This window comes from Dermacentor andersoni, chromosome 11 (genome assembly GCF_023375885.2).
Source record: "Dermacentor andersoni chromosome 11, qqDerAnde1_hic_scaffold, whole genome shotgun sequence".
In the NCBI taxonomy this organism is placed as follows: domain Eukaryota; kingdom Metazoa; phylum Arthropoda; class Arachnida; order Ixodida; family Ixodidae; genus Dermacentor; species Dermacentor andersoni.
In genome coordinates, this window is record NC_092824.1 from 79,666,689 (window position 1) to 79,679,957 (window position 13,269).

Genomic DNA, 13,269 nt, shown 5'->3' on the forward strand with positions numbered 1-13,269 from the left:
AAATGCACTGATTGTATACTTTCCTTTGCAACGATAACGGTAAGCTCCCAGTCAGGAGCTCACGACGCCTGCCGTATTCCAGACACTGTGTATTCAGCGTCTAGGATCTGGCGCATTAACCCCACGAAGCGCGAACGCCATTTGCGACGAAAGAAAATTAAAACAACTTGTTCCCATTCACTTCTGGCCGTGGAGCGCGTATCGATACGAAGCGTGAAATGATAATAGAGTAAAATGAATTATTCGGGTAATTAATTACCCATTAATTAAATTGCTTAACTACGCACGACCGTAAGCTTCCTTCAGTATGTCAAAAAAGCTACTAAGGGCTCTACATCGGTTTTCCAGGGCTTAAATCAGAGTCTTTAGCCATCAAATTCAGTGTATGAAAAATGATGCGCTGGGATTTGTGAAAAAAAAAAAAAAAAACGAGAATGAAAGAAAGGCTTACCTATTCCAAATCAGTGGCCACTTTTGCCCCTGTTTTCACGAGGAGTCCCTTCTCCGACCTCGAAAGACTCGAAAAGAGGCAAATATCGGCGATAGTTGAAAGCTCCGCCCCAGAGTTGGATGAAGCGACAGGAAAAGGCGCTGACGCAATTAAATGTCAAGCATTGCGAATCGATCGAGTTGGAGTCCATCCATGGCAGATAGCAGCGCACGGCAATACAAGTGCACAGAAGATGTGCTATAGTTACTGCGTAAAGATTCCAGGAATACACAGTCTGATTACACGAACAAGATGACACGAGAGATCATAGAGGCGGCTGAGATAAGCCGCCTATAGGGGCCAAGTGTGTCGGCACGGACGCGGTGTTCTTTGTGTTTCTTCTTTTCTTTCTTTTCCGTTTTTATATCTTTTTACTTTTCATCACGCCTGTTGAAGGATCCTCTTCTTTATACCGCTTTTGCTGTTCATCCCTCCTTACGCACGTCATACGTCGCCCGTGTATAAAATACAAGCGATTTCTTTTTTCCCGAATGAAGTTCAGTTGAAAGCTTGCGCTTGCGTTCGTCAAATCCCTGTCCTTCGTCATTCGATTGGTGCACAACAAGTATTTATTACGGGCTGCTACCAACTCATCCGAACCAGCGCCCTTGTCTGCCGAAGCTACGCGGGGTAGCCAGGTTGCTACGGTGTCCCGCAGCTGAGCTTGAGAATGCAGGTGCGACACAGATGGCGGCGGCCGCGTTCCGAAGGAGGTAGAATGAAAAAAAAAAAAAACCACTCGCGCATTGGGTGAACGTTAAAGAAACCCAAGTGACCGGAATTAGTCCGTAGTTCCCCACTACGGCGTGCCTCATAATCAGAGCATGCTTTCCGGCACGCAAAACCGCGGCATTTAATTGTATCTGTCTGACAAGCCCTATCAGTTGTCAGGCAACACTTGTCCTGTTTCTTTTCTTTTTTTTAGTGTAGATTTCCTTCTCTGTCTGTCTGACCGTCTCTTTGTTCTGCCGCGCGCTGCTATCGTGGATAAAAGATCAGGTGCGTCGCGTACAAACGTTAACCCGAAATGAGAAATTCTGCGGTCTTTTACGTGCCAAAACCGAGGATTAAATTATGAGGCACGCCGTAGTGTGAGAGAGCCCCGAATTAACCTCGACCAGCTGGGGTTCTTTAACATGCACCCGTTGCACGGGCGTCTTCGCGTTTTGCCCCCCGTCGAAAGCTGTTGCCGCGGCCGGGACTCGATCCCGGGACCTCGGCCTGAGCAGCTCAACGTCGAAGCCATGCGCCACCGCGGCAGTTGTGGGCTTTGTATGTGGGCTTTATGTGGGCTTGATATGTGGGTTTTGTATGTGGGCTTTATATGTGGGCTTTATATGTGGGCTTTATGCTTTTCAATAGTCGCGAGTACGCTGCAGCTGCAGCATCGTGTACATACGGTGTTGGCTATCCAGTGTTGGGAAGACCTTGTGGAGGCGGCCCGATGGTAGGGGGTGTCGCGGCCGCCGCCCAGTGACAAAAGGGAAACGAAGAAAACCTCTGAATGATGACCTCGATACGCTCTGATCAAAACAATGTCACCATCGAATGTTCTGCTAGATCTATCAGATTTGGGGCTTATAGCGGATTTAATAGGGTGATTTCTGACGAAATTCCCCAAGTGGAGCTAAAAGATGTCTGGCCGCTTCTATCGGGCATTGATTTTCAATGAGATGAAAATAGATGTAGTATAATAGTCTTTGTCGCCGCATGCCGGCGACGGCAACTTACTTTCACTTGGCGAGAGCTTTAATAAATAGGAAACTGAATGAAGAATAAATTCTTGCACCAGTTATACTAAACACAAGAAAATGCAGCGTCGCAAGGAAAGTGTTTCAGGAAAGTCACAAGGCCTTCGATATCGGAGATGGAGCAGTGCGTTTGTAGAGGTGGAGGGAGCAGGAAGGCGATACATGATTAGGTTTTCGAGGGAAGAACGTTGATTAAAGGTGGACGCACCGAAAAGTAGGATACACGCGTAAATAATGCACTTCAGGCTGCACGCCTACTGCGCCACGGTGGCGCGTTCCACTCAAGGGGATCGGCCAATACGTCGTCCAAGTTGTCTGTTGACGCACATACCCAGCGACACATACGCAGGGACTCAATCTTGTCTGCGAGGCCAGAGAGCAGCCGGCAGCAAGTTGTCCATTCGCCAAGGCCGCAGGCAGCACATACCCCCAGCGGATTAAATTACTCACACATATCTACAAATAGGTCTGGCGAGGAAATGACGACGCAAACCAAACCCCGGCGAAGAGCCAAAGAAAGGTTCGCTTAAAGAAAACAAAAAAAAACAAACAAACAAAATAGAAAGAAAGATACTCGCTGAAAATTTACCTGTGCGAGCGAGGGCGCACTGTTTGCACGTGAAAATGAGAACATGTCCTATCATTGGCATTTCTGCAGTCGCTGGTAGGTCAAGCGTGCAGTTGAAAGTGCCCCTGAAAGCTGGCGACGATCTCCGTGAAGAAATGAGGGTAGAAGCGCTCACTCGCGACCAAAGTTTCATTGGAAAAATAACTAAATAAAAGCAAGCAATACCAAGTACAGAGTCACCATAACTGCACGAAAATCATACCACGCAGGTGAAAGTGAGGTCAAAAAAGATACGGCGATTGAAAAAAAAAAAAAAAAAGTTCACGCAGAAACTCCCTGGGAGCTGTTAACTACGCCTGAGCTTTATGCCACGTGCTCATTTCCGCGCAGCCCGGTGTCATTATCGATGTTATGAAACTTGGTCCAACCATTATAAACGACAGCGATACGTCGACACCAACTGCTACGGACGGCGGGCCAAGGTGAATCGATGACGCAAGCAGCTATTGCAGGTGGCGGCGCCAGGTGCGCTGATGACGTTCCGGTCACTCTAAGCCGTTATCGCTCTTTAACGCCTTATCCAACAGCTTTGAACCATTGTGAACCGTGATCAAACCGTACTCCGGCGGCGACTGCGTATGGCGCGGCCAGCGGGCTTGCGATGGGGACAAAGTGCGCGGAATGCTCATAGCTTCGTGCGCGCTATGTTCTCGCCGCTTAGTTCGCGTTAAAGCGAGAGGCAGCATGAAAGTTAGTTCGCTCGCTGCTAAGGGCACTATCTTGAGAGAGATCGTCTTACGTGACGGACGAACAGAAGGACGGAGGGACGGATGGACGAACGGGTTTCCTCGTTGGGTATGACATAGAAATGGGTACGCATAAAGAGAGAGAGAGAGAGAGAGAGAGAGAGAGAGAGAGAGAGAGAGAGAGACAGCACAGGTCCCAACATAGAAAAACGAGAAGACCACATACCCAGTCCGGACTCATCACGCGTCTAAAAAATTCACCTCATTGTGCTATATAGCCACCGAAGGCACACTAATTTCTGAATAAAAAGAATATTCCGATATTTATCGCACCGAAGCATCCGGGACCACCACCACCACCACCACCACCACCACCATCATCATCATCATCATCGTCTCTTCCTGTGATCTGCAATTACCCTCGTATTGCGCTAGCTGATTCTAACTTGAACCTGCAAATTTTTCAAATTTCATTACTCCACCTAATCTTCTGCTGTTCTCGACCGCACTTTCTGAGCTTGGCACCCATTCTGTAAACCTAGCCGTCCACTGGCTCTCAGCCCTACGCATCACATTTTTTCTCTTAATGTCAGCTAGAATATCGGCTATTCCCGTTTGCTCCCTGATTCACACCGCTCTTCTCCTATCTCTTAACGTTACACCTAACATTTTTTCGTTCTATTGCTATTTGCGTGGTCGTTAGCTTGTTCGAGCTCTTTGCCTACAAGTTTCTGTTCCCTATGTTAGCACCGGTAACACGCAATGATGTAAATGTGTGTAATTGCAAGCGTGCGTTGGGTTCACGTTAAAGGAACCCTGTGGTCAAAATTAATCAAAATACCACGGAAGCGTATAAAATATGATACGTGCGCTCTGTGAGTTCAACCACACACACACACACACACACACACACACACACACAAAAGAAGAAAAGCACGAAGATGAAGGGAATGGATGCACTTCACGACGGCTCCTTGTTCTTCCTATGATTTAGCAGCGCAAATCATCAAGGACCACCCATATTTTGGAACCGTTCGACTCAGCTCCTCGCGCGGAATCTGTGGATACCCGATTCGGAGGTGGGTGACCATTCTTAGAGATTTTATGGCCGAAATCCACGCCAAGCGGCGGGCGGCTGGCTAAGCCTACCGCCAGCACCCTGCCCACCGCTATTCAGGCCTCGGCTTTCTTGAACCTAGGCGGCGACATTCTATCAAGAATGGAGGTTGTTGAGAGGAGCGACGTCGAGATTCCACAGGAAATGGAGAAAAATAACGGCTTGAAAGTCGTTAGATATAAAAGACTGGCCGAAGAATAAACGATACGTGGCATGCCTAGCGCTGGCCCTAACCCACTTCCCAAGGCGAGCGGAACCAAGATCTCGCAATTTAATAGGGCCAGCAAGATGCCTAAACTACCTATAGGAGATCACAAGATCGTGATCAGACCAAGAGGAGGGCTTCTGCTATCCCAGCTAAGCCTACTAGAACTAGGACAAGCCACCTACGAGGCGGCAGGGATCCATTATGATGAACGGGAGACGGATGCCGTCTGCCCCAATAATTTCCAGAATGTTCTAGTCGTCAGTACTCCGAATCAGGACCATGCGGATATGTTTCAGTGCAGCAAAACAATCAAGTTCAACGGCAAGGAATATGAAGTTGGAGCCTACGAAGTAGCCCCGGACGTTGCAGCTAAAGGAATCATCCGCGGTGTGTCTGTCGAAGTTTCCCCGAGGGACATTACGGCAGCCATTATTACACCACGAAATCCGACGGCGATCGCAGTCAAAGAACTGTGAAACACCACAACTGTGATCGTTTTATTCGACGGTTATGAGGTTCCAACCTACGTGAGTTATGTAGGAGTGCTCACGAGATGTTCTTTATACAGGAAACAAGTGGACTTTTGCAAACGGTGTAATAGACTCGTACACAGCAGTGACGTTGTTCGAAGCCTGAGGATAAGCTATGTGCAGGATGCGGCAAGTCTGACCCGGATCATGATCACACATGTCAGCCCAGGTGCCAGCTGTGCAGGAATGACCACCCCACGGCCGACAAAACCTGTAAAGCCAAGTTCAAGAAACCCTACATAATCAAGCGACGACAATGGCTTCTCAAAGAGCAAGCAAATAAACAACAGGAAGAACAGCAGCAGCAGCTTCGCTTCGCAGACGGGCCTACCGAGCGAAGCAGATCCAGGTCCAGAGGCAGAGTGACGCCTAAGGCCCGATCCAGGTCCCTGGCGATATCTAGGCCCCGTTCCAGTGGACGACAAGCACACCCGGCTACGACGCTTAAGGTGAGCTAGTCACGAAGATGCAGTCAAAGGGCCGCGCCCTGGGACACCGGAGGGAACTGCACATAATTCTAATAATATTAACGAGATAGCTGAGATGAGGAAAGAGAACGCGCACTTGAGAGAATTAATTGCACAGTTATCCAAGGAGATTCAGGAGCTTAAGAGCGAGAAAAATCAGACAGACAAACGCGATCTCCGAGTCCCGGGAGAGTGGAGGTAATTCAAGAAAATAGAATGGAGGAGGATAATACTCCACCTCCACCCAAGAGAAAGGCGACCAGGAACGCAGCTACGGCTCCAACTATGAACGTAAACCACCCAATTTCCGACCTGCGGAAGGCGGCTATGGAACAGGCAGAGGTGACCAGCAATTTTTTGCTGGCAGTCTCGATGATCTTGACCAGGCTAGGCAAAATGGAGGCCAATATGGCCGACCAGCGGGATAACAGAACTTAACCCGAAAAGAACCTCATCGCATCCGATCAACAACACTCCTGTGATCAGTTCGGCAGGGAATCTACAAAATTTACAAGCAGCCGGAAATTCCTGGGCTTTTAACATTGTTTTAAAAGCACCCTCCTTCCTTTCGCCACCTTCCACGGTAACCATACCGTAAGATGGGAAAGCGTGAGAAAAAAGAGCTTATCACATGGCAGGGGAATTGCAGGACCTACGAAGTCAAACAGGCGGTCCTGCAACAATACCTTAGAAACAAGATTAAACCAGACGTTAGGATTCTTCAGGAAACTCATGGATTAGCGAAACAGCCGGGATGTCAAGCTATCGGGTCCCAGGATAGACAGTCAGTCCCAGGACAGACAGTCCCAGGATAGCTAAGAAACATAATTCGCGAAAGCTTCTGCACGGGCAGTAATAGCTAACTACGCTCGTGAGGAAAGGGCTGATGGTGATTCGTCATGACACCCAACACTCGGATATTGAGCATGTGGTTACAGAGCTCCTCCCCAGATGGAGGAAATCCTCAAGCATATTTATTCTAAACTTATATAGTAATCCGAACCTCAAAAGGCAGCGCATCATCACTCTCTTTAGAAAGACTGCAGTGATGGGTGGTACTAGTCCTCTAACCATATCGGGAGACTTCAATGCCCCGCACGGTGCCTGGGGGTATGGTTATCGAGAGCGAAGGGGAAAATGCTATGGCAAGACATTCAAGATAAAGAGTTAACGCTTGTAAATGAACTCGACTCCCCTATACCTACAGGGACCGGGCTCAACAGGGATATTACTCCGGATCTTACATTCGTAAACAAGGTCGCAAAGGTCAAATGGAGAAGCACCTTCGAAGATCTTGGCAGCGATCATAGAATTATAGAAATCAAGATCGAAGGAGCCGCAGATGCCGAGAATACTAGATACGCTAAATGGATCGACTGGGACAAGTTTCTCAAAATAAGAGAGCATAGGAAGCAAAAGCCGATCGATAACATACAACAATGGGCTAGAGACCTCATCAGCCACTCGCACTATCGCACTAAGCGTAGCCACTCACACTATTACGTCAGAACAACCGGTAGAGAAGATTGATAGTCGTCCCGCACAGATGCGGGAGGCGAAACAATCGCTACTACATAGATAGCGTCAGTAAAAGTACAATAGGAGGCTACGTAAGCGAATAGCTGAGTTAAACAAAAAGATTGAAGAGCATAGCAAGTAGCTATGCACGTAACAATGGGATGAGTTCTGCAATGCTATGAATGGACAAATTTTTTCTGACCAGACGTGGCGTATACTAAAATTATTATTATTTGTTTTGAACACATATGTAAAATAACAGGAAAGGGAAAGCGAGGAGCAGGCGGGCAACTGCCGCCGGGTGGGGCACGTCTGCCTACTCTTCAGAAGGGAGGTGACAGCAACACAGAAATGGAAGATAGGAAGGACGGGAGGAAAGAGGAAAGGAAGAACAACAGGACAAATCTAAAGAATAAAGTAGTACACAGTACAGATCCCACACAGTAGGGCCGGTCACTGAATGCCACCGCTACTACAGAATGTTGAATAGTGTAGTTAGTTAACTCTAGAAAAGTAAGTAGAGCGCGATGAGCCTGCTAAATCCAGACAGTCCCAGGATAGCTAAGAAACATAATTTGCGAAAGTTTCTGCACGGGCACTAAGGGAAGGGAGATGAACTCATCGCTGAGGCAAGCGCTACATACCTTCCCCCAACCCACTCGTCGAGCATGGGCGGTATGAGGGAAAGTCTACCTAACGAGACCTTAGATGCGGACTTCGCTACGCAGGAGATTAGAGCATTGCTGCAAAAACTCAATACGAAATCCGGGATTACTAACAAGATGCTAAGAAAACTGGATGATCAGGCAATAGAGAATATTACGAAATACATAAACGAATGCTGGGCCAAGGCCTCTTTACCACGACAGTGGAAGGAAGCCCAGATTATGCTTATTCGTAAACCTCGCAAACCAACAAAATCGCAAATATACGGACGATATGTCTCACCTCTTGCGCAGGAAAGCTTGTGGAGCATGCATTCCTTATAAGAATAAACGATTACCTGGAAGAAAACGAAATATATCCAAATACTATGTTGGGCTTTCGGGCTGGACTCTCTATTAAGGTTTATATTCAGGACGTTATGCTGCAAATCAATAAGCACATACTAGAAGAAAAGCGAGGTCCACCAGAGCTATATTAGGGTTGGATCTCAAGAAAATATTTGAGAAAGTTGCCAATTTCATCATACCCAATCGGATCAGCAACCAAAACCTAGGAGAAAGGGCGTACAATTACATTCGAAACTTCCTAACGAATAGGAAGGCTACCCTCATCATGGGTTAACTCAAGCCTGAGGTGAGGGACATTGGCAGTTCGGTTACGCTTCAGGTCTCCGTGATATTGTCCATCCTCTTGAGCCTAATTATGATAGGATTGTCGGAAAAGCTCGAGGACATCGAAGGAATCAATCACTCCTTATACGCGGATGACATTACCATGTGGATCTCGCAAGGCAGCGATGAAGATACACTAGAACAGAAATTACAGGAAGCGATAGAAGATAAAGTGGAGGAGTACCTCACAGGCACGGGGCTTGAATACTCCCCGGATAAATCAGAGCTTCTCCTTCACAGACCCACGCTCAAGGGCAGGCCGCCAAGGGATACATCAAGGAGAGAGAGTACGAGGAGATGCACATTCGTACGAAGAATGGCGGTGTCATCCCCATCTTTAAACAAATTAGGGTCCTGGGACTCAACATTGAGTCGAAGGGAACTAACGGCGAAACTCTTAGAAAGCTCGCTGCCAAGGTCGTTAACGCCATTAGGTTGACCAGGAGAATCACGAACAAGTATCAGGGAATGACGGAGGCTAGCATTGTTAGGCTCATTCACTCTTTTGCTATAAGCCACATCATTTACGTAGCTGCGTACCTTAAGTCGTACAAGGCAGAAAAGGACAAAACCAATACGCTCACAAGGAGAGCTTTTAAGCAAGCCATAGGCTTGCCCGAAAGCACCAGTACACGGAGATTAATGTAGCTGGGCATGCATAACCCTTTAGAAAAATTGATTGAAGCTCAGCCGATAGCTCGGTTGGAAAGACTACCCAGCACCCGGACTGGCAGAAGGATACTTGATAAATTACGAATTAATTACCATAACCAGCAGGGACCCAAGGTTGCTTTGGCCAGAGAGATTAGGAGCAGGGTTGAAATGCCAAATTCACCCAAAAATATTCACCCGGAATTCAATCAGGGCCAGAGAACGAGAAGAGCTAGAGCTCTGCTCGAGCGCTATGGCAATGACGAGGAAGCGCTATTCGTGGACGTCGCGGAGTATTCCAATCACCAAGCGTTTACAGCGGTAGCAATTAATACAAAGCAGGATAGCACGCACACGTGCTCGATCAAAACCAGGGAATGTAAAGTGGCGGAGGAGGTTGCCATCGCTCTGGCTATCGTTTCTCCCAAGTATAGATGCATAATTATCGGCTCCTAATGGGCTGTACGAAATTACGCAAGAAGACGGATATCAGTTGAGGCTGCGAGAATTCTAAACAGTAAAGCGAAACTCGTATCATCTGAGGAATTTCACAAGAAAAGCCGCGCCCTATTGGTGGTGGGGCGCTATCTGAGGTAGGAGGAGATGGAACGGAATGATAGGGTTAGACTCTTCTCATTAAGTGACATTACTCAATTCTATAGGAAGTCGAGGTGTATATATCTACATAGTCGAGGTGTATATATCTAGTCAAGATGTATATACCTCTTAGCCCAAAATTGGACAGGTTTCAGCCGGTTGACTGGAGGCGCCTTCAAACAAGAACTTATACGAAACCGGTACATCTTAACCGCATGTTCCCGGAATCATACCCTGATGCCAAATGTAAATTATGTAATAAAAGATCCACCTTAGAGCATATACTCTGGGATTGTGAAATAGTTCGGAGAAGAATTGCAACCTTCCCGGTTGACCTAGAGGCGTAATGGAGAGCCGCACTGACTAGCTCAGATCTCCAGGACAAACTTTGGGCCATCCAGCAAGTCCGGGAAGCTACCGAGAGGCAGGATTTCTCTGCTGCCCCCGGTTCAGCCTAGACCCACGGCCTTCAATTGCAGGATATTTAATAAAGTTGTCACACACACACACACAGACGGTATAGTAAATCCACAAATTTGATTGAGCAAAATATGTCTCGAATATCGGGTAGAAATGTTTAATTGATGATCATCCCTAGCGTTAAGTAAAGGAAAAAAAAAACAGATGGAGGTGCCGGGGATCGAACCCGGGGCCTTTCACATGCAAAGCGAACGCTCTACCACTGAGCTACACCCCCAGCGCGGCGGATACGCCTTCAACCGCGCGCGCCATGCAGGAAAGCCGCTGTAGCTCGAAGTGCGCCCGATAAGCTCCGTTCATTTGTTCACAGCAAGCGCTTGGTCATGGCAGTCTCGTCTTTGCGGTCGTTATCTGAATAATCATCCTCTATTTGCTTTATCTAAGAGCGGAAAAGGATATTAGAGAGTTTTAGCTTGGTCCGGTATTCCGGTAAAACGCAGGCGAAATTTTCTGCACTGGCGTAATCGTGTTGCTGCCAAAAAGTTACACCCGCAACAACGTAAAATATACTTGGTTACTGCAATATTAGCTGTTTCTGTCTGTTTGAGCACTGCGCCACTAGGTGGCTGCACCATGCAGACCACTCACGTTTACGCCTCCAGCCCAACGCCCCGTCCGCCTGCGTTTTACCGGAATACCGGACGAGCTAAACCTCTCTCCGCAGAAAACCCGGTGTCGGCGTCACGCGTCGGACGTCGTTTCGGCACAGTGCTGCCCCGACACATAAAAAAATAGTAGTGGATTTTATCGCGAAATATTAGTAGAAAAATCAGTATATTTTGAATTTCAATTTTTGTTTACTTTCAAGTAAACCAATATCAAGATGTTTACTTTCAGAAGTAACTGTAGACGTTTCGCACGAGATCTTCAAACAGACGTGGAAGTTTAGAACAAGCGTACGATGCGCACAAGTGAAATGAATGGCACGTGCACTTAAGGATGAACAAGCCGGGAATCTCCTTCTTCAGCAGTACCATCGCAGAATGTTTACTACCCATCATGCCACTTGCGCCGTCTGCAGCAAAACCAACTAGATTGTCTTTATAAGGAACACCCGCTCTCTGAAAAGTACCAGTAAGGGCACTATAAAGGCCATTGGCACTCACATCCGTCACAGGGATGAGATCAAAGGCGGCATGAGTCACTTTATCTTTTTCAAGAACCCCTGTGTAACACTGCTTGTTGCAGCTGATGTCCGTTGCCTCGTCAATCATGACTGAAAATTTCTTTTCTCGAAGTAGCCTCCACAGCAGCGATTTACTGTCCTCGCCTCTCACAACCTTTGTTATCACTGATGTTTTTGTTCTGCTGCAGGCAATCTGCTTTGCAATATCGGAGTCCGGGCAATTTTTTTTGAGGAGCTTTGGCAGATGGTCCATGACTGTAAAGAGCAGGTTGTGCTCGGCGACAAACATAGCCATTCTTACTTCAGCTTCTTTTACCTGTGAAGAGATAGCAATGCTAGGCATTGCTTGAATCAGCGTTGGCTGGGACATAAGCTTTGTTATATTCTCTTCATGTTTCGCAGATTTCATGTGCCGTTCCGACAGTTTCTTGTCGACAAATAGGTTCATACCGCATGTTTTGCAGTACGCATAACGGTTGTCCTTCTTGCTTGGTTGCAGCCAACTTTGAAACGCTTTCTCATGCGCCCAAGTTTGCTTGTACTTTTGCTGGTATTTTCTTTTTTTTTCTGTTTTGGACTGCTCTTCTTTCGGTCTGAAGACTCTGAACTAGTGTCACTGCCACTTGTCATTATGCCGAAGCTTCCAATACACCTGTAATGCAAGTACCAATGCACTTAATGAGAGGCAGATAAATGACATAAGTATGACTGCCTACTGCCACAAGCAATGTCACCCCGCGCTGTCGCGTATCTGTGATAGTACGAAGGCAGTCAGACAGGCTGACGAACTTGAACAATAAACTGTAAGCAATTTAACTCGTGCCAGGAAGAAAAAAGTGAAGTTAGCTCGGCGGCACACCAAGCGCGATCGTCGAATTCATTCATCGGCTGCGCCATTCCACTATGTCTACTGGCTTCACCGCACTTCATAGAAGCTGAAACAATGTCGGCCGAGTAAGCAACATAATTTCTTATCCTTAAATACATATGCTTTCTTTACGGTTGAAGCGTGATAACTGAAAGCGCAGCACGTCATTCATCAGCAATACGCAAGCACTACCAGTCCTATGCAGCTGGTCGACGCTTATAATGCGTGCCGCCTTGTTTTTCGCGTCGGCCCAAAATCTGGCGCCGAGATAACCGGGAATAAAGCACTACGGTAACAATTCTGAAGTTTTGCATGTCCAAACGACGACATGATTGTAAGGCATGCCGTAGTGGCGGTTTCCGGGTTAACTTCGACCACCTGCGGTTCTTTAACGTGCACCGAATGCACGGTACACGAGAGTTTTTGCATTTCGCCCCGGTCGAGATGCGGCCGCCGCGGCCGGGATATGGTTTCGAAATCGTGCACTTTGCAGCGCAACGCCAAAGTCACCAAGCAACCACGACGAGTGAATCACTAAATTATTAGCACTAACATATCGAGAACTCAAGACATACAGTTATCACTTATCTGGTGAGCTCGTAATGAAGCGCGCACACTGAACTTGATGCGAAGCAACGGGTCACGTGATCTGCCACATGCGGTATGTACTGCAGTACACAAGCAGCAACCAACAACTTGACTGCACTATTCAGAACGAGTAAGTTAGTGGGGTCCTATTCTCCTGTAGAACAGAGCAGGCGCTCGAAGCGCCGCATGAAAAGAGTCATTGGTTCTGGTTCGATAGTTTCGATTTC

The 13,269-nt window shown here is 47.4% G+C and overlaps 1 protein-coding gene and 1 non-coding gene across 3 annotated transcripts in view; both read right to left on the minus strand.

Annotated features, from left to right (window-relative positions):
* The window catches only part of LOC126518049 (uncharacterized), a 44,657-nt gene that overhangs the window by 16,195 nt on the left and 15,193 nt on the right, over positions 1 to 13,269 (minus strand). Inside the window, exon 1 of one of the 2 annotated variants that reach the window (XR_011890921.1) lies at positions 452 to 1,977. The exons of the other annotated variant lie outside the window; for it this stretch is intronic. The gene's annotated coding sequence lies outside the window, so the exon portion shown is untranslated. Of the gene's footprint in view, positions 1 to 451; positions 1,978 to 13,269 lie in introns of those variants that run through there. 2 annotated transcript variants of the gene reach the window in all.
* On the minus strand, positions 10,606 to 10,677 carry TRNAA-UGC (transfer RNA alanine (anticodon UGC)). Its single transcript has one exon. It is a non-coding gene; the product is annotated as a tRNA-Ala (tRNA).